This window comes from Oenanthe melanoleuca, chromosome 11 (assembly GCF_029582105.1).
Source record: "Oenanthe melanoleuca isolate GR-GAL-2019-014 chromosome 11, OMel1.0, whole genome shotgun sequence".
NCBI lineage: Eukaryota > Metazoa > Chordata > Aves > Passeriformes > Muscicapidae > Oenanthe > Oenanthe melanoleuca.
This window is the reverse complement of record NC_079345.1, coordinates 369514-394853: the sequence shown is the minus strand read 5'-3', so window position 1 is coordinate 394853 and position 25340 is coordinate 369514. Positions and strand designations below refer to the sequence as shown.

Here is a 25340-nt window from a genome sequence, read left to right as displayed (position 1 = left end):
CTATATAGTAAGTGCAGCTGGTGCTGCTGCTTAACTTGGTGAATAATTCAATGCAGACTTTCCTGCAAATCTCCAGCTTAATTCTGAAATAAGTCGGAGGGAAAGAAGGCTGATGGACGATTTTGCAAGGAGCATTTGGTACCTGGCTGGCACAGAGACGAGAGGGTTGCATTGCTGCCACTGCTCCTGTGCCAGCCCTGGGCCCGGGTCCCTGCACAGCCCCTGGCCTGACAGACCCACACCACCCCCAGACAAGCCAAGGTGTCTTGGTCTCCCTGCTGAACTCTGAATTCTGTGGAAACCACCCTCTAGTCCAGAATTCTTCTGAATGCTGAAAAAAACAGGGGTTTTTCCCTAATTCTGGGGGGAACTGTAATTTTATTTTGTAACTTATTTCCCTCTTTTTTCCCTTCAAAATGGTTCCCAAGAATTTATTGTGGGATTTTTCATTTAAAATAGTTTTCTAGGGAAATTACTGTGACAGTGATTTAATTGTTTAATTAAAATCTGACATTGATGACAACATAAATACAATAGGCACGAGGTGATACAGGCATTAAATAAGTGCAATTGTGGAATACATCCATAGAGTACTCTGAGCACATGGAGCCGCTCACAAAGAAATGATGTTCAATATTTATCAGGTTAGTGACTCCTAATTAAATGCCAAGACTTTTTTCTTCATTTCTCTCAAAAAGCCAAGAAACATATAGATGTATTCCAAGTGTTTATTTCCATGGCAAACACATCCACTTGTGTTATGGCCTGCAAAACAAGCAAATGCCCGTTACAAACCTGCTGTCTGACTGAGGGCTGTTTACTCAGCCTGACTGCAGCAGCCCTGCCAGCTTTGGGGACAGCTGGAATAGCCCACAGAGGTCCTGTCACTCCCACTGCCCAGAGCACAATGTCTTTTGATAATCAGGTAAAAACCCCAGAAATACATGGGAGACAAAAGAATAAATGTTCCTTTGAACATGCCCCCCAGCCCAAAGCTCCCCAAATCCTACAGCATTTCTTCTGGAGCAGCAGTCTGAACCCTGCAGCATCCCCACGTCTCAGGAATAAGGGGAGCAGCCCCCCCGGCAGCTGAGGCAAACATGACTCCAGAAGAAATCCCTGCTGTCTGCCTGAAATTGCTCAGCAGTGTGGCTCTCCAGCCGTGCTGCATTTCTGCATCCCAACAATGACTGTGCTGCTGCTGGAATATCCCTTCCATGCTTCTTGCTGGGCGTCTCTAAATGGTATCAACTGACTTGTGCGGCTCAGCGAGCCCCGTGCAATCCCTCGCTGCCCTTTCCCCTCGCAAAGCCACAACAAACACATCAGCTCCAGCTCCATTCCCCTCAGCCTTCCCCCTTTCCTGCCCAACTCCACACAAGCAAACTTTCCAAAGGAAGGGCGAGCTTACCTGGCCAGGGCTTTGGGCATGGAGTCATACAAACTGATCAAGGCAGACATCCTAACTCCAGCCCAGGGATTTGATTGCAAATTTCCATTGCAAAGGAGCAGAGGGAACTGGAAATCTGACAAATGCCTTCAAATTGACCTGTGTTTCCACAATGCACGCAGTGTTTAAAATGAATGGCAGACTTTATCATTTGGAGCTCCTTCAAGGACTCTGGCCTTCCATGCTTTGTTCTGATTCTTCAGACACATTTCCAAGAAGCACACAGCTATGGAATTGGATGATATTACGGAGACTTTTTCTGAGCTGGATCTCCCCACTCCCAACAATAATTTTTAAAGCCTGGATTTTAAAAGATAGCCTGGAACTCTTTTTTAGCTCTCCCCATACCTCAGCCCCTTGTGCCCCGTCAGCCTCTGGCACGGCAGAGCCTTGGCCCAGTCCCCCCGTGCTGGGCGGCGAGCAGCGGGATTTGCTCGAGGATCCCGAAAAATTGTGCCGAGCCCAGACCTGTCACCACAGCCCTGTGCAAATCCAGCCCACCCCTGCCTGCTGAGCCCTTGCTGAGCCCCTGGCAGGCAGGTCATGTCTCCGGGGAAGGACCTGATCTCCCTGCAGAACCCGGGAACCGAAGCTGCTCACCCCCGCTTTGCACATTAGAGATAACACCCGTCCCTGCTGAGAGTCCTGTCCAGAAAGCCATATTCACTGCCTTGGAAAAACATTTTGCTTCAAAGTTGTTCCTCTTAATTTGTAGACATTTCTACAAATAATAACTTCCCTTTAAAGCACCACTATTCGTTCCATCTGTTCAAAATAACATAGAAATGAAATGATTCAAATCTTTGCGCAAATACATCAGATATGCCATGAGACAAAAAAATGGGTTAATCTAATAATTCAGCTGTGTCTTTAGCAAGTTTCCTATGGGAAAAATCAGTCTTATTTTCCCTGCAGATCTGATACTAAGAGCTTCTTTCTGCTAAGCACATTAAAAGCTATTTGAACCCAAAATCCCATCTATGCATATGCAGAGATACACATATAGAAACAAGAGGCACCCACACAATTACAGATGAGGCTGTATCAAAATTTCTAATTAAAGTAAGGGAAGCTCTTTTTTATATTTTAGCAAGCAGATTGTCTTTTTGCCTAGAACAAAGAAATCTTAGGGGAAGTAAATTTTTTAGAGAAGACACACGTGCACATACACTTAACCATACCTAACAATTTCTGTACGAATTATCCCTTAATTCCTTGGCTGCGTTTCGGCGTTTGCGTAGTGGTTTATCCGCCGGTCCTGCGGCCGTCACTTGTTCCTTCCCTTCTTTTCACACACAGCCTCCCCTCATCACCTCTTTTTGCAACCTGGAGAACTGGGAGCTCTCTGTGTTTCCCCAGCCTGCAGACATCTGTGTCCAGGACGAGGGGCAGACCTCTGCCCCGTGCTCGTCTGCTGTTTCCCTTCGCAGCCTGAGCTCCTGCCTTGCCAGGAGGGGAGGGAGAGATGTCCTAGGACTTGACCCCGGGGCAGAGCGTGCTCGGGCTGGAGCAGCTCCCAGGAGGGTGGGGGGCCGAGGGCGCACGCCCCTCTCCCCGCTTAACCCCTCCGCTGCTCGGGCCGGCCTGTGCCCCGCTCCGTGCCGGGCACCCGGCTGCTCCCGAGCGTGACCGAGAAGAAAAGCCGGAGCAGCGAGGGGCTGTGGCAGCAGGGCTGCGCGCAGCACGGCCGGGGGAGCAGCGGGATCCGCGAGCAGGGGATGTTTGGTTTGTGTTAACTACCCAGACAGATGCACTTCGGCATGTTTGCCTTTATGGGATCCATATGTTGTCATGGGAAATTAGAGGACAGCGGCGCACGGCTCGAATTCTCGATGCGAGCGCGGAGACAACATCCCCGGCTCAGCCCGCGCCGCTGCCGCCCCTCCGGAGGTGCCTGTTTCTGGAGCATCCACAGCCACTCCTTCGCTCCCCAACTTCCCCACGCGCTTCCTTTCGCTTTGCTCTGCAAAAAGTGCGGCCACAGGCAGCACCCGCAGCCTGGGCCACCGGATCCACAGCCTCAGGGGACAAGAGGCACTTTCCTAAGTTATCCCAAGTGCTAAAGACAAGGGTTACTTTATTCTCGCCTCAACTTCTTCCTCAACCCACGTTTGGTTCACGTTCAGCAAGAACAACAGCTACAAATGACATGCACCTTCCCAGGCAGCGCACCAAGCAGCCCCGAAAAATTCTGATTCCCAACAGGGCTCCATGGTTTGGGGCTTGGTTGGTTTTTGTTTTGGATTTTTTTTTTCCCTTGAGGTTGTTTTTTTTTTTTAGGGTTCAGGCTTTTTTTTTTTTGTTTGTTTTTGTTTTGGTGGGGTTTTTTGGGTTGGTTGTTTCGCTTTTTTTGAAAGATTAGAACATTTACAATTATTCTCCCATAAAACCAGACAGACATGTATCAAGCAGGGACTGAGAGATTTTTAAGGGCAGCTTTTAAACACAAACTAGTCCCCCTCTGGAGTCAATCCGAGCATCAGGACTCCCACACAGCACGCCTGGGTCACTGGGCACACCAGGGCTGCAGGTACAACATCCACAGAACCGTGGCACCTACCGAACCCTGACTCTTAAAACCTGCCACTTTCTCCTCAATGCAAGACACTTCCAGCAAGGCATCAACAGTACAGTCAAATTCCTGATCACCCGTCCTCTTCCTTCACCCCATCCCACTTAAAGGGACTTGTCAAAATTCCAAATGTCAACCCCCACGTTAAGAAATAGGGAAAGCTCAAGACATTTCATTTTAATAGGTACTAACAAACATGCAGTTTATTACCTTGCAGTATAAAATACATCTACATTAAGGTTCTCCCAAATGGAAAAACTGACCGCAACTGCATTCCTTGTTCAGAGCTATGAAACAAACCAGGAAGATAATTATTAGAGTTATTATGAAAATTAAAAAAAAAAAAAATACAAAAGAAAAAAAAAAGGTTAAAAAAAAGGCAAAAAAACAAAGGCAAAAAAAAGAGCTTCTTTAAATTTTCAAGACATGATTTAATTTAGATGCATTTCTGCTAATAATAAAGATAGCCTCTTATAGAAAGATGAAAAAAAAAACATTTTCCTGAAGCCTGGATAGAGGTTCTTTACTGTTTCACCTCCTCCTAAAATTCAAATCCCACGTTCCCAGCGATCATGTACATTTCTCACTAGGGCTGGAACGGGGAGGGACAAGCTCCTGGAAATAAAAATTTTAAATAATAATCGGACATGGACCCAAGCAGAAAGTGAAAAACGTTACCGTTAGGCTGGAGAAATATTTATTTAATCAAAGCAGAGGTTCTGGTGGGACTGGAGGAATGTTGCATCCTCTCCTAAAAAAAAAAAAAAAAAAAAAAAAAAAAAAAAGGAAAAAAAAAAAAAAGAAAAAGAAAAAAGGGGGAAAAAAGAGGAGGGGGTGGGGGGAAGAAAAGAGAAAGCAAGAAAGAAAAAAGGCAGAGGCACAGCCGCCTCCTGGAGTTCCCCATTGTCCGGGGCTATAGAGAGCCCCAGAATGGCATTAAACTCACAAAAGGCACATTGTGCGGGGGACAAAAAAAGCCCCTTCTTCTACAATAACTTTTAGCTTCTTATTTTTAGAAAATGACAAAGCTGTTGTCAGCGATGGCTGGTGAAACCTGTAGCCCGGCTCCCAGCGCGGCCGGCCGCGGCCGCATTGATCCGCCGGCCCGCTCGCAGCGGCGGCCGCCAAGTTTGAGCGGGGCCGCGCCGCGGGGATGCCGCGGGGATGCCGCGGGCGGCGGCCGCGGGGCCGGCGCGCAAAGTTGCGCTCGCTGCCGGACTCAACTTTCCCGGCGGCTCCCGGGGAAACTTCGGCGGCGGCGGCGGGGGTCGGCCCGCCCCGGCTGTGCCTGTGCCCTGCGCGGGGCGGCGCGGCCCCGCCCGGGGCGCGGGGGCAGGTGGCCCCGCGGAGGTCCCGCGGAGCGGAGCGGTGCGAGCGGAGCCGCCGGCCGGCCCCGCGCCCCCTGCCCTGCCCGGCTCAGCCCGGCTCGGCCCGGCCCGGCACGGCGCTGCGCGGGGCAGCGCGGCGGGGCGCGGAGCGGGGCCGGGCCGGGCCCCCCCGCCGCGGGCTGGGGGCCGGCCGCTTGCCCCAAGTTTCGGTGCGGCGCCGCCGCCGCCGCGCTCCCCCCGCCCGCTCCTGCGCGCTCGCTCCCTCCCCCGCCGCCTGGGCTGAATCTTATTGATCCAGAAGGTGGCTAATTAGCCCTTCCCGTCGTGCCTGGGTAATGAGGCACATGCGCACTGCACTAATCAGCCATTTTTTGCAGGAAACTAATTAGCAGAATAAAGATCCAAAGAGTTTTTTTTCTTCCCAATCATCAGATCTGAGTCCGGGCGCTTCCTGCTCCGGCGACCGCCAGCCCCGCCGCCCGCTCCGCGCCCGCCGCCCGCTCCGCTCCGCGCCCGCCGCTCCGCCCCGACCCGCCGCCGCCGCTGCTGCTGCCGCCGCCCGCGGCCCCCTCTCTCCGGGGGGCTGCAAACTCCCCGACAACGATGCTGCTGCTGGGCAGCGGCGGCGGCGGCGGCGGCTCCCGCTCGGCTCCGGCTGCTGCCCCCGGCTCCCGCTGCTGCTGCCCCGGGCCCCTCCGCGGAGCCCCGCGCTCCTGCCGCCGCAGCCGCCGCAGCCTGCATGGGATCTGTAGCCCCCGCGCCGCCGCCCGGGATTAAAAGCGCCGCCGCCGCCGGAGCAGCGACCGCGTAAGTGGCAACTTTTCTGCCCTGTCCCCCCGCTCGGGCTCCTCCTGCTCGGGGCGCCCGGGCTGCTTTGCATGGGGCTGGTCCGGCCCCCCCTCCCGTCCGCTCCCACCCACCGCCCCGGATCCCCCAGCAAACTTTGTGTGCCGCTCGCCGTCCCGGAGCCCCGCCGCCGCCGCCGGGGACGCGCAGGTGCCGGCGCCGCGGGGGCCGCTCCGCGCCCGCGGACCCCCCCGCCCCGCCCGCCGGCCATGGCCGCGGGGCGCGCAGCGAGCGCTTTGTGCGCGGCGGGGCCGGCGCTGGGGGCCCGGCCTCGCCCCCCGGGACCGCGCCGGGGACGCGCCGCAAAACAAAGGGGCGAAGAAAGTGCCGAAAACTGCCCCGGCGGCGGCGGCGGCGGGCCCGGCCCCGCGGAGCCCCGCACCCCGCGGAGCCCCGCGGGCCGCACGGCCTGGCCGCGCTCGGGAGCGGCGGTTCCCGTTCCCCGCGGTGCGGGAGCGCGGCGGGGGCGGCGGCACCGCAGGCCGAGCCCGCCCGGGGCCGGGGTTAATGACTCGGGGCTGCGGCGCCCGGCGCTTCTCGCACTACGTGGAACGCGGGTCGCTGCCGGTGCCCGCCGGGACCCGCCGCGCTCGGGCTGCCGCTGCCGCTCGCTGCCTGCGAGGGGATCGTGTCTGTGTCTGTGAGCGTGCCCGTGCTCTGCACGGCGTGCGTGGGTGCCACGCACACGCGGGATTCGGACTGTGAATTATTTATAATTCGGGTTGCGTTTGTGTCTTTGTCTTTTTTTTTTTTTTTTAATTATTCAGTTTCACTCGCCCCCCCCCCCCCCCTTTTTTTTTTTTTTTTCTTTTGAAACAAACAAACAAACAAAAATTGGTTCCGAGCGAGGTCTGTTTCTTTCTCCCGCTGTGCTCGGGGCTGCTCTCGCTATGTCCTGGACTCTAACGCAACCGTGTCCCCTCTGCGCCGGCTGCCTGTCTTTCTCTTCTTGCTCCTGTTTAATATGGAGCAATTTTCTGGAGACTCGGTGACTCCCTCCTTAGGGTCACATTGAGTTCGAATACGACTGAAGGTGCAGGAATCCTGCAACGGAGGAAATAAGAGAATAGAGAAAATGGGGTCAAGTTGGCTGCTTAGAGGCCAAAACTCCCATAGCTGCCTTTAAAAATATATGTATAATATTTGGTTTTCCTCGCTGTATTACGGATTGCAGCTTCCCCTTTCAGGTATTTTCCTTACAGCTTAAAGCCCTCGCTTCCTTTTGCCTCCCCCCACGCCCTCCCCCTGTTAGGGGAGAAAGGGGGGGGGAGGGAAAATAAAAGGAAAAGAAATGGGGGGGGAGAGAGGGGAAAAAATAAAACCCATTGAGTTTAGGCAAATAAGGTTTGGTCTCCGTATCCTATTACAAAGCACTTTGAATATGCAAGACATCACACAAGACCAGTTATTCCAGTTACGACAAACTTAAAAAGAGAAAAAAGCAAGGCATGTTTAGATTGCAATTTGTTAGAGCAAGATCCGTATTTAAAATTCCATCTTTTAAATATTTTTTTTTTCTAGCCTTGCTTTATATCCAGCCTTTTCTGATGTCTGGGTTGGGTTTTTGTTTTTGGGGTTTGTTTTTTTTGGGGCTTTTTGCATTATTATTATTAAAATCTTTCCATCGAGTTTAGGAAGACCGCTGCGAGCAACACATTTTCTGTATTTTTGTTCCTGTATCTCGGAGGAGAGTTGGCAGGGATTCTGTGGTTTGCAGTTACACAATATGTTATCATGTTTTTAATCACTAAATCATTGCAGTGGTTATAGATTTACAGTCTTAGGGTATTACCGAGCGGCGCAGCGCAGCCCGTGTGTGCGGGGACATACGAGAGCATGCCGTTAACATGCTCGTGAACTTTGCTTTTAAATCATTTCCCGGCCGAGCCGCGGCAGAGTGCGGAGCCAGCGTTTTGGCATCACCCCTCCACGCACTTGAGGAAAGTTTGTGCAAGCCTCCCGGCAGGGCAGGAGCTCCGATGGGCGTCGTGCGCGCCCTGTCCGGCGGCGCTGGCGGTAAGCGGCGGGTCAGGGGTGCGAGGGGTGCCCACCGGGCCGGGGCCACCGGCTGCGTGGCCAGGGGGACGGGGCCGCCCCGCCGGCCGCCCTCTGCTCCCGGTTCCCCCTTTATTATGTAACAGAGCCCTGGGCAGCATTAAAAATTCAGCATTACAAGCTGATTGTAATGCTCCCTCATTAGGGAGCGCTGTCTGGTCCAGCTCTGAGCGTGGCTTTTCGGTGCCGCGGGGGCCGGGGGGTGGCCGGGAGGGGGGAGCGGGTGTCCCAGGCCTGAGAGCAGCCTCAGGCTGGGCTCCCAGCGCCGGGAGCACCGCCAGGCCCGGGGCTCGCCTGGCTTCTGCTCGCCGCCTGGCCAGCGCTTCCCCTGCGCGGCCGCCTGAGCCGCCCCCTGCCCGGTCCCGCTCCGCAGGCTGCCTTCCCCTGCAACAAAAGCAAAGAAAAGACACGCTGGAGGGGAGCGAGACTCTGCATCTGGCCCCAGAAGTTGCTGTGCTGTATTTGTGTTTTTTCCTCCTCCTCTTTTCTTTTTGACGCGGTCATTTTGCGAGCAGAGGGCAGCAGGAAGTTGGCTGCAGCCCCTCTCCGGCGCAGCAGCACCAGTGCCTTGCTGCCGATGCTCCGGCCCGTCCCTCCCTCCCTGCCGCCTTTTGTTCCCGCAGGACGGGCCGAGGTGCCGCTCGTGGGCCGAAGCTCTGCGGGCAGCCGTGTCCGCGCACCGCGGCCTGGCCCTGTCGTGGCCGCCGTCGCACCGGGCCCGGCGGCGGCCGCTCTGACAAAAGCGGAGGCGTGTGTCCCTCTTTCATCTCCCTGCCTTGACCCCCGCCCCGGTTGCTGTCGGTGTCGTGCCACAGGCCAGGAGCGGCAGATTTGCTTTGGGCCTGGCCGGGGTTTGAGCGGCTCCACCAGGAATCGCTGAATCCCAGACTGATGGACGCACAGCTGGCTGCGTCAGCCTCCCTGTTAACACCTCCTTCCGCTTTCCAAAATAACAGTAATAGCAGTAATAATAAAAAAAAAAAAATGTTGCGTGGAGAAGCAGAAAAAGGACTAGTGGGCTTTTACAGCAACTTTATTCGCACGCTGTGTTTTGTTCTGCGGGGGCTCGATCCCTCGTGGGAGCGTTTCCCTGCCAGCGCTGCTTTCCCGTCTGCGGTGGGAGAGTTTTCGGTGACCGTATTCTGTGGGTGCTGGCGGGCTGGAGGTGCGTGCGCTGCGGCGATGGGTGCCGGAGGGACGGCTGGGAGAGGCCGAGCGAGGCGCAGCTCCCGCGGCCGGGGTTCGGCCTTTGTGCGGCTCCGGGGCCGCGTGCCAGGGGCGCGTCCGGCGGGCAGGAGAAGGGCTGTGAACAAAGCCGGGCCTGGCAGGTCCCTGCGGCCCAGCACGTGCCGGACCCTGTGCCGCTGGCGGGCTCCTGCCAGCCATGGCCGTGGCGGCTCCTGCCTGGGAGAGGCCCTGGGGCACGGCAGGTGCCTGTGGGGCCGTCCCCGCCGCGCTGCTCCTGTTCCCTAAGGGTGGCTCGTCCCCCACTCTGTCCAGGAGCCATCCCTGGGGAGATGCAGGGGGAGGCTGGAGAGAGGAGCTCCTCTCTGGGCAGCCGGCCTGCCCTCCTCTCTCCCTCCCTCGTCGACAGCCAAAATCGAGGCTGGCTGTCCGGCGCATGGCGGCAGCGATGGGGCTGTCGTGGCAGGAGAGTGGGAATCAAAACATCTGTGTGCAGGCCTGGGCGCCGCAGCCTCTAATGGTTTTGACGGAGCTGTTGTGGTCTGTTGTCTGGAAAATCTGCATTCTGCGCCGTGCCCGAGGGGGCCGCGGCACCACAGACCGTGGCGGTACCTAAATATAACCACCGAGGGGTGAGGTGAGGGCAGCGGGAGCAGGCCGCCCGCTCGCCTGCTGCTTTGTCTCTGATCTGCCATTCAGGCATTTTGGTTTGCTCCCGACGTTGGGTTTGTGTGTAGGCAGGGATTGGAGAAATAGATAAATTCCAGCTAGTTTAAAAAAAAAATAAAATATGGAACAGCGAAGCAGGGTGGATGAGTCGGGCTTCCCTGGCTGCCGGCAGCGGTCCTGCTGCTGGGCCGGGATCCCCGGCCACCCCTGCCTTCCTCGCTGCCCTCGCAGATGCTGCGGCTCTTGCCGAGGTCTCGCTGCGCCGAGGAGCCAGAGCTCCCGGCGGTTCCTGGCTGTGCCGGACAGACAGACAGCCGGCCGTGTCCGTCTGTTGGAGGGGAGGTGGGTGCTCGTCGCCGCAGCAACGCCGGCTGCCCTGGGCTGCGAGCGCCAGGTGTGCGCTGCGTGCGGGGCAGAGGTCCCGCTCAGTCCCCACACGCAATCACGCTTTGGCTGGGATGCGAGGAGGGGAGCGGGCCCAGGCCGCAGCTGGTGGCGGCTGCACCGTGTGCAGGTGCGCAGGGACAGCGGGACGGCAGCGGGTGCTGCTGGCGGCTGCGGCCACCCGGCTTTGCCCTTGAGTTTGCTGCTGCGAGAGACACTTGGCTTTGATTGTAATTTCATTATGGCACAAGTGCCAAACATGCCTCTTGCTATGAAAAGGCAAAGAGGACCAGCAGTATTTTTGTTTTTCCCTCCCCTGGAAAACAAACATTTCACAGTGTTCTGAGCTGTGGTGCCTGTCACTGTTGAGTGTGAGGATGCTGGCCCTGTGGGAACCAGGCTTTCAGGTATTGCATCTGCTGAGGGCCGAGCTGCCGGGTTCCTTGGCTTGGCAGTAATGCTGGAGCAGACAATGTGCTTGGCAGCTCTGGTAAAAGGTTTTTTCCTGTCCTCCACCTGCCCTGGTATCTGGGAAAGCAGAGCCTGCAGGGCCTGTAGCATGTCGGCTCTCAGTGTTTATTTTCACGGCCCAAGCGTGCCTGCTGAAGCATCGGGTCCCTGGCCAGGGAAGATGGGAGCTGTTCCCAAACCCTCAGGTCCCTGTGTCCTGCCTCAGGCTTCCAGCCACGCTTTCCTGGCTGATGGCAGCCTGGCTCCAGGATGGCTGGGTGGCTCAGGTGGGTTTGACCCTCCTTGCAGGCTGCCTTGAGCACACACACCGGCACTCGGCGCGGAGCTCCGCGCACGGATGGAATTGCTGCCGGTAACGTGGAGGGACGTGCTCCATCCTGCTGGCTCGGGCGCTGGGTTTCCTGAGCGCCGCTGACCCTGGTGTGGTGGCTGCCAGGGTTTTCGTTTCTCCTTGTGATGGAGTTGGGTGAAGAAGGGGCGGTGAGGGGGCACAGCTGGCTGAGCTGCCGCAGGTGCAGGTGGTTTGGGCTGGCGAGCGCACTCAGGTGCGTGTTGTTTGAGGTGATGCAGAATCTGGGGCATGTTCCCCAAGGTGTGCTCACTGATGTACCTTGTGCTGAGAGAGAGTGTCGGCAGGCCTGGAGGTCGGGTCAGGAGGCTGAGCAGGGCCAGCACGGAGCTGCTTGGTGTCTGAGAGCTGCAGAGTCTGCAGAGCTGCCCTGCTGCTGCCTGTGCAGGTATTCTGGATGGAGGCTGTGCACAGCAGCCTGTGCGTTTCTGCTGCTGCCCAGCCCCTCGGGCAGCTCCAGCAGAGCAGGGCTGTGCCGTGCCGGGCTGCAGGAGGCTCCTGCAGCATGGGTGTGGAGGTGATGCTGCCGGGCTCTGGCCCCTGGCTGTGCAGCGCTGGGCAGGGCTGGTGCCAGTGCCAGCGCAGGAGCTGCTCTCGGGCGAGCTGCGGCAGGGTGCTGGTGGCACTGGGCTGGTCCTGCCGGGCGGTCTTTGCTCCTGGTGCGTTCCCCTGCTCGGGCTGCGGCGGCTTTGTGCCGTGGCACTGGGTGAGCCGGGGCTGGGCAGCGGAGGGCAGGCGGCCGCCACGTCCCCGTGTCCTTGCGCGGCTCCCACCGCAGCCCCTGACTGTGCCAGACAGAACTGTAGATGTCAGGCTTTGCACAGAAAGGAGAGCGGGAGGGAGGGCGAGGAGGAGGCACAGGCGCGCAGCGGCAGGGCTGAGGTTCAAATTAACCTTGTGCTTTGTTGGTGTGCGAGTGAGGCGCCAGCACGCTGCAGCCCCCGTGTCGTTCACAGCCGGCTGTGGCCAGGAGCAGGGCAGGAGCACAGCATCCCTCCCCCGTGCTGCTGGGAGAGGGGGCCAGCAGCGCCCGGGGCAGTGCTGGGCACAGACACTGGGTGAAGGTGCCCAGTGGGACTCAGGGCTCACCATGTCCCCAAGGTGCTGCACTCAGCACCTTCACATCTGACCCTGAGGAGTGGGTGCTCTGGCCTTTCTCCTGGGAGCTGGGTCTGCACACCCAGACATGTGCTCCTACACAGCTGCTTCAGGTGTCACAGCAAAAATTTCTCCTCTTTAATTTTCTCCTGTTAATTTTGTCTCTTTTAGTCTTACATACTTCCTTCCCCAGTTCCTTTCTTCTTGCTGTTTTTCATCTTCCATAGAGACAGTTAAAAGCAGCTTAACACCGTGAGCTTGTTTGGAAGTCAAAAGATCTGTTTCAGCTGTGACGCTGACTGGGCAAGACACCAAGTGTTTGCCTCAGCTGGAGGATGGAATGGGATGTTGCGTAGTTCACATGCAGACACTGCAAGTGAGGGTTAACTGTAAGAAATCATAATGTGTTTTAAATTCCCAGAGCATTGTTGGATCCTTACATTTTAAATGGGAGTACCCCTGTGCTGGGGGCAGCTGTGGAGCAGAGGGATTGTCCAGAGCACCTCAGCAGCTCCCAGGCATCGTGCTGGAGGCCTGTGCTCTGGTACTGAGAAATGGAGCTGCTTTGTCCTTGTTTTGGGGCACCATCGTGTGTCCCTTCTGGTGTTGCTGCTTTCACAGAGCACAGGGTGGAGACTGATCATGCTGGCTGGGGTTTGTAGTCTAGGGGGTCCCATTGAAGGCACATGTGTGGGTGTGGGCAGGTGTGTGTTCTGAGCTGCTGTGGGCATGGTGCTGGGCTGTGGCACAGCTGGAGGAACAGCAGCTGGTGGGCTGTGTTGGCTGTGTTACCCTCCAGGGTGGTGGACAGCAGCACACACTGCCCCACAGCAGGCTGGGGCTGCAGGAGGGCTGGCAGGGGGCAGAGCAGGTGCTGAGCTGGACACTGGTGCCAGCTGTGCCCTTTGCTGGCCCTGGGGCGTGCTGGCATGGGATGGCCAGCCCTGGGGAGGGCAGTCAGCACCTCTGCTATTTCAGAAACACTTACTTGGCCAATAGCAGAGCCTGTCTGAAGGAGGTGACACAGATTTTTTTCCCTTGCTTCCTTTGTTTTCACCAGCCTCTCCACTGTTTCTCCACTTTATTTTGGGTGACGTGGAAGTCCCGGAGGTTTGCATGAGGTCCTGGAAATTGCCCAGGTGCTGGGTCTGGTGCCAGCACAGCCCTGTGTGAAAAGCTGCCTCATGGCAGCGCTCTCACCTGGAGCTGCAGATGTGTGAACAGCAGAGCCAAGTGCCCAGGGCACTGCTCAGAGCCCGTGCAGGAGGAGGAGGAGGGTTGAGCTCTGCATGGCAGTGGCTGGGGTCAGCCTCGCAGGAGGAGCAGCAGGGCTGACTTCTCTTCCCTGCAAGCTCCTCCAGCTCTTGGCAGCGCCCCTGGAAGTGTCCAACCAGCCATGTTCCTCGTCTGAGCATCCATTTGTGTCTCTGGAGCGATGGGATGCTCTCTTGGCACTGGAGGTTTCCCTCCTTGAGTCCAGGTGGCCACTGGCTGTGTGGATGTCTGCTTACTTTAGGCAGGAACTGGATGCCAGGTCTCTGGTTTTAATCTTCCCCAACAATCTTTGTCTCAGCCCCTTCTTGCTTCTGGGTATGAAGCCCATGAAGTAGCAGTGGTCAGTGAGGTGTGTTTGATGAGATTCCTCAAGAAGCAGTGGCTGTCCTCTGGAGATCTGAAGTTCTCTGCTGCTGCAGAAATGAGTGGAGAGGTGTCGGGCACAGACATGGGTATTTTACTGCTGGTGGTGCTCAGTGGGTCTTCTGCATTTTAAAACAAAACAAAAAACAAGTTGAGAAACCTAAAAAGCACCAGCTGCCATTGAAGCATAGCAAGCCAGGAGGAGGGGAGGAGTATTTTGGTTACAGTTTTCCCCTGTGCAAATATTTGGGATAGCAAAAGCTGTGCCTGTGTCTTGCTGAAGGCCTTGCTGGACTGTGGGGTAGGACTGGGTGATTTCTCAACTGCTGCTTGAATTTCCTTTTGAGTTGAGCCCCAGCTGTCTGTAATGGATGTTGAACAGTTCCAGGAGATGCCCTTGGCCGTGCACAGAGGGGATGGGGAGCTGGGGGCAGCCCTGAGCCCCAGAGATGGCTCCTGGCTCCCTGTGGCTGCAGATAAAAGGACTGAGAGTCTGAGGGTGCAGATGGTTTACAAAAAGGAAGGGAAATGGTAAAATAAAGCTTATTTGGGTAGGAATAGCTACAGTGAGTACTGTGGGAGAAAGGACAGAGGTGTTGTTCTTTAATGTTCTCATGGTGTCTTGAGCGTGAAAGTTTTTTTGTTTGGTTTGTTTTGTATTTTAAAGTTCCTTCTTCCTTGTATGAGCCTCTCGCACAGCAGAGGAAGAGAAACATAACAAAAATAGAGCCTGTGTTTGCCTAAAATGAGGTTGCTGTGGCATGTTTAGGACTGACTTTGAAGCTGACTGCATTTCACGCTGCTGATACCCTTTTAACTGGCGTAGGTAAACAGTGCAGTTGGGCTCTGAGAAGTGTCTGGTGAAAGCTGTGCTTGGCTCCTCATTCTGGCTCTTTCAGAGGTTTTCAGAACAAATACCCTCCGCTTACCAGCACTCTTCCTGCTTAGAAAAGTTTGCATTGATTTATTATTATTTTTTCAAAGGATTTACTCGCACATTAGAATGCCCCGTGGACGTTATTTTCAGTTCAAGGAGGGTTTATTTTAGTTTGGCTCAATTGAATTGGAAACAGTTACGAGCTGTACCAAAGCAATTTGATTTCAAACCAAAACAGGAATGTCCTGTTCACAGGAGCAGGTTCACACTGCTGTGCTCACAGGCTGAATTCCTCCTGCTTACCTGTGCGTGGGGTGAATCACAGGGAGGGCTTGGTGATGCTGAGCAGGGGCTGCTGTCCTGCCTGTGTGTGACACTGATGATTCTGCCCAGCCAGCCTTGCCCCGGATGCTTTTTCCTTTTGCTGACACTGAGCTTTGGGGCAGTGGCATAGGGAAGTAGTTTAGGGAAGGGACCTGGGTTAGAAAAACTGCTAAAGGATGGGGGGAGAAAGCTTCCTCAAAATATTTTTAGTTTTGGGGTTTTTTTTTCCAGCTTCCCAGTAATTTGAAATAATTATGTGATACAGGTTGAAATGGCTTTGTGGAGCAGAGGGGAGCAGGCAGGCAGGACTGAGGACTTTTCCCAGAGGACCACTTGCTCTGCCTCTGCCCCAGCCAAAGGTTTGGTCCCAGTGTGGGGCTGGGGCTGAAGTGTGCATTTGCTGGAGGCTGCTTGGGAGAAGGCGCAGCTTTTAGTCACCTTCATTTTATTACTATCTTGCCCTTTTGGGCGTATGGTTAAACTTAGAGGACCCCTGTGCAGCCCTTTCACCTAAGGAAACTGTGGCTCAGCTGGAGAACGAGCTCCTTCTGCCATGGAAGGATGAGCTGCTCAGTGCCCTGGCTGCATCTGAGCATCCTTCTGCCTTTGGGAGCTGTGGCACGGGGAGCTGGGTGAAGTTGCTGGGCTGTGCTGTGGGTGAGCAGCCAGGGCTGTCCCTGGGCTGGGCTCTGGTCCCCAGGCTCAGCTCTGGTTTCTCTCTCAGCTCTGATGCCCCAGGCTGGGCTGGGCTGGGCTCTGGTCCCAGGCTCAGTTCTGGTCCCTGGCTCAGCTCTGGTGCCCTAGGCTGGGCTGGGCTCTGGTCCCAGGCTCAGCTCTGGTCTCTCTCTCAGCTCTGATGCCCCAGGCTGGGCTGGGCTGGGCTCTGGTCCCAGGCTCAGCTCTGGTCCCAGGCTCAGCTCTGGTGCCCTAGGCTGGGCTGGGCTCTGGTCCCTGGCTCAGCTCTGGTCCCTGGCTCAGCTCTGGTCCCAGGCTCAGCTCTGGTCCCAGGCTCAGCTCTGGTGCTCTAGGCTGGGCTGGGCTCTGGTCCCAGGCTCAGCTCTGGTCCCAGGCTCAGCTCTGGTCCCAGGCTCAGCTCTGGTGCCCTAGGCTGGGCTGGGCTCTGGTCCCAGGCTCAGCTCTGGTCCCAGGCTCAGCTCTGGTGCCCTAGGCTGGGCTGGGCTCTGGTCCCAGGCTCAGCTCTGGTGCCCCAGGCTGGGCTGGGCTCTGGTCCCTGGCTCAGCTCTGGTCCCTGGTCCCAGGCTCACTCTGGCCCTGCTCCAGCGCTGCCGCGGGCGCCGTGCCCTGCTGGGTTCCATCACCTGCAGCTGCCAGCCTGCATGGCTTCTGTTTGTAGTTTCACCTGCTTAAACAAACAAACAACCTGTTTGCTCCCCCTCCACCCCTCTTCTCTGCAGCACTCTGCCCAGTGCTTTTCTGAAGGATCTGGATCCTGTTCCCTGTGGGATCCATACCTGCCCGAGGTAGCTCCTTCTCCACTGTCCAGCGCTCTTTGCAGTTCCATACCAAATATTTGCTGCAGTGTTTGAAACTGGTTTTGGTTTTATTTAAGCAGTTGCCTAATCTCGTGTCCAGTGAGTCTCTTTGTGTCTCTCTTAGTTTGCAGGGTGCTGGGATGTACCTGTGGCTGGGCACACGCTGTGCCCTGGCCTGGCTCTGGCTGTGCTGGCTCTCAGCTCTGTGTGTGCAGGGTTCTCTGCCTGCTTGCACATCAGGTGTGTTCAGGCTCCACTCTGAGGTCTCTCTGCTCATCCACATCCTGGCACCAGCAGTGGGGGCTCTGCTGGGAACACCTTTGTTTGGATGCCCCTTTTCCTGGTCATTTCAGAGGGATTCCTAAGCAAAACCTCCAGATTCTGATTGCTTCCATAGGCTGATGATTTCTTAATGGTTTATTCTCTATAAAGTCATTAGTAAAGCAAAATACCATACCCCAGAGTGAAACTGTGATCCTAACTGGCTCTCAGGTGAGGACAGGCAGAAGTGCAAACACACACTCAAAAGCCAGGATGGCTTCTAAATCGGATGCTGCAGGACCTGAGCATGGGAATAGCTGTTAGAGCTGCTGTGATTTCTTCAATAATGTTGTTCTGAAACTTTGCATTTAAGAGTACAAAAGTCTAGTGTAGAATCTTTCTGCTGTGATGCTGTTTCAGTTCAGTCCTGAGCTGTGTCTGTGGTGGGAGCTGCTGCTCTGGCCCTGCTGCTGGCTCAGGCTTGGCTCCTGTTTGGATGTGTCATGCTGCAGCTGAGCCCTGCTGCTGCCTGCAGACCCAGAGCTGGGCTTTGAGCTCTGCTCTTCCCTGTGCACCCCATGGCAGGGCCAGGCTGGGCTGCTTTGCCCTCTGCCTCAGCTGATGGTCTGTGCTCGGCGCTGCAGCCATGGGAAACTTGCATTTAGTGAAAATCACCCTGGAAGGGTTCTTGGGATCTTGCCAGTGAGAGTTTCCTATTTAAAATCAGAAATCAGATTTTTTTTTTTTTTCCTTAAGCCTTGATGTGAACTGGTAGTTGCTGTAGTTTTCTTTTACATCCTGAGATCTCAGCTGAGGTGCCTGGGGGGCAGAAACATACAACTAAGCAAAACCTCAAACAGTGGAATTGCAGGTTTTGTCTTTTTTCAAGAAGAAAAATGGTAAATTTAGTGTAATCCTGAGCCCTCAGCAGTAATAAGTGACTCCTTAGGCAGATGCAGAGTGTGCTCTGGGTCCATCAGGGTGCTGGCCAGTGTGCACCAGCTGCAGCCTCTGCCGGGCAAGGAGGAGAAATCTCCAGAGCCACTGGGTGAAATGTGGAGTAAAGCTGTGCTGTGGGGCCTTCTGGAAAGCCCAACTTGTTGAACTGCTGCAGTAGCTGGATGTTGTTCTGCTCAGGTCATTGGTGTGTGATGTGGGTCTGTGGGTCCTGCACAGCCACCTGTGGGTCCTGCTGTGCCCCATCCAGGTGGGAGCAGCACAGTGTGAGTGAGGAGCTCCCATCTCTGGCTGCTCCTACTTTACTCCTGGCTGGAACCTCATCCCTGTGGGTGCTGCTGTTGCAGGGGTGCTGTGAGATGAGGGCTCTGGGTCCCTGTGCCCCGAGCAGCTGGCACCTGCCTGCCAGGACAGCAGCATCCCTGGGCTGATGGAGCTGCCTTGTCCTGCCTTGTTTGTCCTGATTTGTGCCTGCATTTGTATGCAAATACTAACAGCTCGCTGCTGAGTTAATTGGTGATTTTTCTCTTTGCTTCTGGAGCTTAAGCAAAAGGTCTTTATTTTCCCCGTTTGGGTGGTGTGAGCTGCTCCTGCTGCTGTGCCCAGGGTGCCCGGAGTGCTGGGGGCAGGGATTGGCTCAGACAGGGGTCTGCACAGCTGGTCACTGTGGGGATGCTCTGGGTGCCCAGCTGAATGTTTGCTCCGTGCTCTGCTGGTTGCTTTGTGGAGATGCCAAGTGCTCGATTTCTGATGGTGGGATTGAGCACCTCAAGTGATTCTCACCAGGCAGAGGCTCCAGGAGCGGCTCTGGTGACCTGGGATGGCAGTGATGGGGTGGGAATTGCTGGCCTTTAACACCACTTGGGTGTTGGTGTTTTGCTTTGATGGAGGGAAGGCAGGCATTTCCTCTCCTCCCAAGATATTTGTGTCCTTGTTCGGGCTGAAGGATTTTGCTGACTTTAATCTTTGATTCCATCAGGCTTTCTGCGGGCCCTCAGGTGTTGGTTCTGCCCTGGGCAAGGGTGGAGGGGTTCCGCCCATGGGGTGGGCAGCAGGGACCCCTGGGCAGGACACCAGGGCCGGGCTGTGGCTCCTGGCCATCATGGCTGTGCTTGTCCCACCCTGCTCTTCCTGCCCTCCAGCCAAGGCTTTTTCACAGTTATTGCGCCACAGCTTGTGTTTGGTTTCTAAGCCTTTGTTTGCCCCCTGGAAGGCAGGGCTGTGGCTGCTCTGCAGCAGGGTGACAGCCCCCAGCCTGGGGCCAGGCACTGGCAAGCTCCACCTGGAATCCGGAGCCCCTCTGGCCCTGGTTAGTGCTCGGCAGCACCTCAGTGGTGTTTGGAGCCCTGGGGAGAAGTCGAGGTGCAGGGGGACCTTGTGCAGCACTGATCCGTGGTGTGGAGCTCCCCACCCTACAGCAGCGGCAGCTCACCGCAGAGACATCTCCTGGCCCCGCAGCCCAAACTGCTGTGTGCTGTCATTAGTCATCTGAGGACTAATGAAAGAGAGGGGGTTTGGAATATTTTATTTTGGTTTCCTGTTCCAACGCCCCTCTGAGGTGAAGAAATGCTTCCCATACCCGGCACTGTTTGTCATTGTTGGATTTTTAGACCTGGGAGATGTGTTTTTTCCCTACTCCTGCTTTTCCATTTCACGCCCTGCAAGCAAAGGGATGTGGCACTGCTCCTGTCCTGCTGCCATGCTAAATTCTTCTGAGGAAATACAGAAATGGCGATTTTTCTGCAATCCTTCTGAACAGATTCCCAATGCTGTAGTGGGCTTTTAACTCCACTAAGCTGTGACTTGATAGGAAACCCCGGTGAGCCTGGGTAGGGTCCTGGTAGGAGGGGTTGAATTTAGGATCTTGCAGAGTGAAACAGGAATTTTTCTGGTTCCCTTTGGGCTGCTGGGACCGTGTCTGTTATGGTGGCTGTCTCAGTGCAAAGGTCTGAGGTGAGCAGCAGCTTAAAAAGGCAGTGTGGCATGTGAGGGAGCAAGTTAGCTCTTAATCATATCATATTGGCCTCCTTTGCAGCTGATACATCTGCTGTAAAACGCTTAGTGCTGAGTGCCTGATTGGGCAGCCCATGCTAAGTGTTCAAACTCCTGCTGCCTTTTTTCTTCAAACAATATCTTCTGGCTTCCAGATTTCTGATAAATTGATAAGAGGAATTGCGTGAGTCAATAGAGTTGTAGACACTTTGCCAATATAACCCCAGCGCTATTGATCTGCCAGTAAATTAAAGTCTTACTTAGAGGCTGCCGATATTTCTAATCTCCTGCCTCACCAATTACACCCTCCCAGCTACCTGGGAGAGACAGCAGAGGAGGCTGCCCAGGCTTTTCCTGCGAGTGGGGCTGTGCTGTGGCAGCCCAGCCTGGGGTTGTGGGGCCAGGGTGGCACCCAGAGGGATGGCACCGGGGTGGGCACCTGCTGGGAGTGCTGCAGGAGGGGTTTGTCGGGTCAGGCTGAGCTCTGGCAGCTGCTGGAGGATGGAGATGGTTGTCCTGGGGGTGCTGTGAGCCCCTGTCCTGGGGGGGATGCTGTGAGCCCCTGTCCTGGGGGTGCTGTGAGCCCCTGTCCTGGGGGGGATGCTGTGAGCCCCTGTCCTGGGGGGGATGCTGTGAGCCCCTGTCCTGGGGGGGATGCTGTGAGCCCCTGTCCTGTGGGTGCTGTGAGCCCCTGTCCTGGGGGTGCTGTGAGCCCCTGTCCTGGGGGAGCTGTGAGCCCCTGTCCTGGGGGTGCTGTGAGCCCCTGTCCTGGGGAAGCTGTGAGCCCCTGTCCTGGGGGTGCTGTGAGCCCCTGTCCTGGGGGGGATGCTGTGAGCCCCTGTCCTGGGGGGGATGCTGTGAGCCCCTGTCCTGGGGGGGATGCTGTGAGCCCCTGTCCTGGGGGGGATGCTGTGAGCCCCTGTCCTGGGGGGGATGCTGTGAGCCCCTGTCCTGGGGGGGATGCTGTGAGCCCCTGTCCTGGGGGGGATGCTGTGAGCCCCTGTCCTGGGGGGGATGCTGTGAGCCCCTGTCCTGGGGGGGATGCTGTGAGCCCCTGTCCTGGGGGTGGGGCTGTGAGCCCCTGTCCTGGGGGTGCTGTGAGCCCCTGTCCTGGGGGGGATGCTGTGAGCCCCTGTCCTGGGGGTGCTGTGAGCCCCTGTCCTGGGGGGGCTGTGAGCCCCTGTCCTGGGGGAGCTGCCCCAGCCCTCTGCCTTCCCTGGCACAGGGTGCTCCGTGCCAGCAGGTCCCGCTGCCACTGGGGCTCTGGTCCTGCAGAAGGGGCTCTGGAGAAGGGATGCTTGCTGGAAGGTGTGGATGCAGGAGCCCCAGTGCCCCACAGCTCCTTCCCTGCTGCCTGCCCTGGGCTCTGCCCCTGGGGTTGGGGCAGCACTCGGAGGGGCTCTGAGCTGTCCGAGGGGCTGTGGATCAGAGAGCCCCTGCCAGGCTCCCCGGCCCCCCACACCCCCTCCCCTGTGAAGTTTCAGTGGATTCTTGCCAGATAAGCCCCTTTCAAGTCTCATTTACGTTTGAAAGTCCATAGCTAGCTTTGGGAAGAAATCTCCAGATAAACGCTGTGTTCTTTCTAATACCCCAGAGCGAAAATCAATGGGAGGGATAATTCCTTCCCTTGTCCTACATGGACTTTCATGTGTTTCTACCTCCAGCAGCACCTTTTAAATAAAGAGAAGCAGCAGCCACCCTCCCCTTTCTACTCTGCCCCTTGGGTGCCAGCCCAGGCCTCCTGAGCAGAGTGGGGTGCAGGGTTTGGGGAGGGGAGGGGTGCTCAGCTGGGGGCTCTGTTGGCCCCTTAGGCTCAGTCTGGGCTTTTACTGGGAGAAATCTGCACACCTGTCTGGATTCACAGAGCTGGCAGTAGGGATGTTTCTGGGAATTCACATCCAGAGTGCTCTGTAGCTAGAGCAGAGGACCCAGGTCTTGGAGGTGGTGACAGCAATACTGTGGTGAAGGGATTTTAAAAAAAACATTCATTAAATGCAGTGAAGTGAAGGTTCTTGTCATGTACAATTGCTGCCAGGTGGAGGATGGGCCTGTAGTGTTGTAATTTTTGTATCCTGAGCTTGTGCAGGGATGTCTCCTCTGCCCAGCATCCAGCAGTGCCTGCTACGAGGCAGATCACTTACCAGAAGTGCCTTGTAGGAATCTGGGACTGCTCTGAGACAGCTGGTGCAGACTGCCCTGGAGCATGCTGATGTCTAAAAGCTGCATCCTCCAGCAGTGAGGTTCTGTATCTGGCCACTTCCTTGCTGGCTGCACTGAGCTGCATTTTCCCTGATGTTGTGAAGTTATCCTATAGACTGTACATTAAAAATTGTAACTATTCCAAGTCTGCTGCTTTGGCAGGGAATGGCTGAGTCTCGTGATCTGTAATGGAGTGGAGATGCTGAGCTGCAGCAGGATATATTTACACTGAAAGCTTTTTCATGGAGGAACATCCGAGCAGGCTGGATGGTGCCTTTGGGTTTCTGCTAGCTGCTGGTACAGGGCTGGCAGCTGAATGGGAGCAGCTGAGTGGGTTTCTGCCCCTGGCTAGAAGGGAAATCCTGTGTGCAGCAGATCCTCAGAAAAGATGCTGTTGGAGAGTGACTCGGTCCTTGCTGTATTGAGATGCTTGATGCCTGTTGGTGCTGATGCCCGAGGCAAGGGCAGGTGGGAACAAGGCTTTTTACTGTTTCCAGATCAGTTTTCAGGGTTTGCTTTTTGCTCTCCCCTGGGCACAGCTAAGAGTCTCACAGTGCAGGGCTGGATAAAGGGTTTGTGAGACTGTGGATGGCAGAGAGTCCTCACTCCTTTTGGCTGGAGGATGTTATGGATCAGGGTTCAGCTTGTTTATTCCCCATCTGTGTTGGCCAGGCTGGAGCTGCTGCCTGCAGCTCTGTGAGGAGCAGGGCACCACCGGGGTGACTTCTGTCAGAAATTCTGCACTGCACTCATCAGGATGAAACCTTCACTAGCAGCCTCTCCACGCCTGCCCAGCTGACTCTGGCCTGTGTGTTTCTCCCTTGCATCCTGAAATATTTAGAGTTCTGTATGTGAACTTAATGGCTGAGCAGGAATATTAACGGCTTACAGTCTAAAACCTCTAATTCAAATGTCTCTTGACTTGCAGGAAGTCTAAATTTGGGATTTTTGTGCTCTCTGCCAGGGCTGGCATTCGGACAGTGTTCCCTAAATTATTTCCACAAATTGGAGAAGGCTGTAATTTACTATTTTAAGAAGCACATGTTTCAATAGACCTTTAATTAAAAAAAGAAAGTTGTCTGATACTGTAAGAATCACTAGACTGGATCAGAACAGTAACATGTAGTAATTTGACCTTTGCAAAGTGGACAAATTCTTCTTAATTTTCTCCTCTGGCCTGTGTGCAGAGCAGTGTATTTATAGTCAGAGGCACAGACTCGAAGGGGGCTCTGCTGTACCAAGAGGGATGTTGCTGAGGGCAGGGTGGTTGTCCTTAGGATCTTGCTTTGGGAACTGGGGACCTGTGCCCATGCTTCATTACCTGTAGTTAACAGAGGGAAAAATTTAACTCCTACCCTAAAAGTTGGCCTGCAGTGATACCAGAATGTGTTTTTTTGAGAGGATAGTGAATGAAATAGGTCACAGCTATTTCATACATGTTGGAAACTTACTATTCTGTCTTTTCCTAAGCTTTCCAAGACCAATTTCAGCACAAGCTTCAGTGCAGAGCTTGAGGTGTTTTATGCACCTCTCCAGTAGCTCCAGTGTGGTTGAGCTGGGAGCTGCTGGTTTCAGAGGTGAGAGCTGCCCTGCAGTGAGTGCTGCTGTGGTGTGTGGGGCAAGGCCAGCTCCAGGCAGCTCCTCTGTGTGTTAGCTGCCAGAACATCAGCAGGTGAAGCTCCCCTCCAGTCACCTCTGCATGGGCTGATGGAATTGTTTAAGGCACAGGTTTTGCTGCCTGGCTGTCCAGCTACTGTCAGGCACCACTGAAGTGATGTGTATTGGGAACAAACCCCTCTGGATTTGGGACATACAGTTTATGGCACGTGGCTCATTGATAGTTCCTGTATTAGTCATCCAACTCGGTGTTTCACCTCAAATACTAGAAAGGAAGTTGAGGCTAAAAGTAAAGTGTTGTTTCTGTAAAGCAGTAAAAGTTGTGTTGAGATAGACACTGCCCCAGCAGTGACTTCAGAGGGCCGTGCTCAGCTGGGGCAGGAGTGGGGCCCCACACCAGGCTGTGCCAGGACTGTCCTCTGCTGGCCCCTCCTCTCAGCAGGTGTCAGCCCAGCTGTGTCACATCTGGAGGATCCTGGTGCAGGTGATGGGTGAGAGGGGTGCCCACCTGCCTTTAACCCCCAGACTCACAGACACAGCCTGTCACACGCGGTCTCTGCTGGGCCAGCAGGGCTGTGCTGGGAGCTGCAGCAGTGCCAGATGCCCAGCAGTGTATTAAACACTAGTTGAGTACAGGAGGGCATATCACAGGAGAGAGATAAGCAAAGTTCTCTGATTGTGGATCAATAAAGGTTAGTGACATCATATCTCAAAGTGAGAGAACCTGCTTTCTGCAGACCATTTATCAGATTGCAGGCAGGAGTGGTGTTAACCTCTTCCTAACTAGGGGTCTGCTCCTCAGCTGCCTCCAGACCAAATCATCTTCCCTGTCTTCCCAGAGGGCTGCTGCCCCTGCCTGTGAAATTGCAGCAGTGGCACCTTGGCGTGGCCGTGCCAGAGGCTTCTCTTCAGGAGTTTGTGCTGAGCTCTCTCTGCTCTGTGCCCTCTGCAGCATGCCTTGTCATGGGAGAGCGTGGCACAGGGCACAGCGTGCCCTGCTGTTGGGAGTGCTTCCCTCTGGGTTTATCTGCTGTTCTGCTGCACTTGCTGCTGCTGCAGCCCGGGTGAGGGGGGACATCGCTCTGTGTCACTGCTGGGACACGACAGAGTTGTGTGGCTTAGAGATCTGGCTCTGTGCCAGGCATGTAGGGATGTGGTTGGAAAGGCATCCTTAGTGTGCTGCTTTGCTCCTCAGGTTAACCCTTTCTGTGTGCAGCAGTGCAGTCCTTGTGGATGGTGTCAGGGAGTTTGGGGGCAGCAGGAGGCTGGGCGCCGTGCGTGCTGCCCTGCTCAAGGTGTGTGCCTGTGCTCCTGGCTCTGCTGGCATTGTTGCCAGAATAGATCAGAGCTAGAAGAGTGGATCAGCCCATTCTGCAGAGCTGTTTGTGTGCTGAGGCACAGCTTTCCACATGAATGCAGCAGCTGAATGTGGGGAGCGTGGAGCCGCGTGCCGTGCGGGGCAGCGGGGCTGGCAGCGGGGACATGGGGGGACACCAGGGGACACTGGGGCTGGTCTGGCCCTGGGGACACAGCAGGAGCCTGGTCCAGCCCCAGGGACCCTCCAGTCCCCACCAG

The 25340-nt window shown here is 55.7% G+C and overlaps 1 protein-coding gene across 3 annotated transcripts in view; it reads left to right on the top strand.

Moving 5' to 3' along the window:
* Window positions 1-429: 429 nt before the first annotated feature.
* The window catches only part of ZFHX3 (zinc finger homeobox 3), a 125189-nt gene continuing 100278 nt past the window's right edge, over window positions 430-25340 (top strand). For 2 of the 3 annotated variants that reach the window (XM_056500463.1, XM_056500461.1), the window contains exon 1: window positions 8040-8212. The gene's annotated coding sequence lies outside the window, so the exon portion shown is untranslated. Of the gene's footprint in view, window positions 6158-8039; window positions 8213-25340 lie in introns of those variants that run through there. The other variant, XM_056500462.1, reaches the window with a different exon arrangement.